Source organism: Schistocerca nitens, chromosome 5 (genome assembly GCF_023898315.1).
Source record: "Schistocerca nitens isolate TAMUIC-IGC-003100 chromosome 5, iqSchNite1.1, whole genome shotgun sequence".
Lineage (NCBI taxonomy): Eukaryota > Metazoa > Arthropoda > Insecta > Orthoptera > Acrididae > Schistocerca > Schistocerca nitens.
Window position 1 is genome coordinate 702,224,712 of NC_064618.1, and position 1,133 is coordinate 702,225,844.

Sequence of the window (1,133 nt, forward strand, 5' to 3'; positions counted from 1 at the left end):
TGCATCTCCTGAACTATGAGCTGTACAAACAGATAATTTTGCAGGTACATCCAGTGGTATATGTGGCTACTGGCTGCGAAATGTGTTGCAAATAGAGTTACCAGAAAATAATTAATAAATTAAACTATAATGCATGATTCCAGTGTTTTGACGTCGTATCTCCTGAACTATGCGCCGTGCAATGATATAACTCTACTGATACATTCAATGACGTTTGTGAATACTGTCGGCAAAATGCGTCACGAATACGGTCAGTACTGAAGAAGTAATAAACTGAAACGTCATGCTTTATGAGACAGTTTTAGTACCGGTATTTGGACGTCGAGGTTTACACTGATTTTTCACCCTTAATCCAGCCCCTTTGAGATGCACGTGGTTCTTACCATACAGCGAATCTCTCCAGACAGTAAGCAATATGTGTACTAAGTCTGACTGAAGTGAGTGCAGTGGTTTGAGAGAAAATGTGGACCATACATAAATGCATACATCTGTATGTACACGCATCTTTGTGTGGATACCGCAAATAAATCAAAGGAAGACTAACTGTGCTGTTGCTACGTGCAAAAATGTTGCTTAAAAATCTCCAGCTTTCCCAAACACGTGGCAACGGCCTTGCCGCAGTGGATACACCGGTTCCCGTCAGATCACCGAAGTTAAGCGCTGTCGTGCGTGGCCGCCACTTGGATGGGTGACCATCCGGGCCGCCATGCGCTGTTGCCATTTTTCGGGGTGCACTCAGCCTCATGATGCCAATTGAGGAGCTACTCGACCGAATAGTAGCGGCTCCGGTCACAGAAAACCTTCATAACTACCGGGAGAGCCGTGTGCTGACTACACGCCCCTCCTATCCTCATACTGATCGGAGGATGACACGGCGGTCGGATGGTGCCGATGGGCCACTTGTGGCCTGCACACGGAGTGTTTCCCAAACACGTGGTGTTTTAAAACACATGAGTAGATTTACGCAAGTGAAATGATAAACTTAATGTGGCCCATGCAAGAATATGCTCCGAGCATTTCCTTCAAGGATAGTGCGTGCACGGTTGAAGGAGAGAACTATTACGTCTGTCAGTCAGGAGAGTGCTTAAATCGGTCGCCGTGCCGTCGCAGAAAATACTTAACCGGGACGAAGA

At 46.3% G+C, this 1,133-nt stretch overlaps 1 pseudogene; it reads left to right on the forward strand.

Annotated features, from left to right (window-relative positions):
* Positions 1 to 602: 602 nt before the first annotated feature.
* On the forward strand, positions 603 to 720 carry LOC126261337 (5S ribosomal RNA; annotated as a pseudogene).
* The last annotated feature ends 413 nt before the right edge of the window (positions 721 to 1,133 follow it).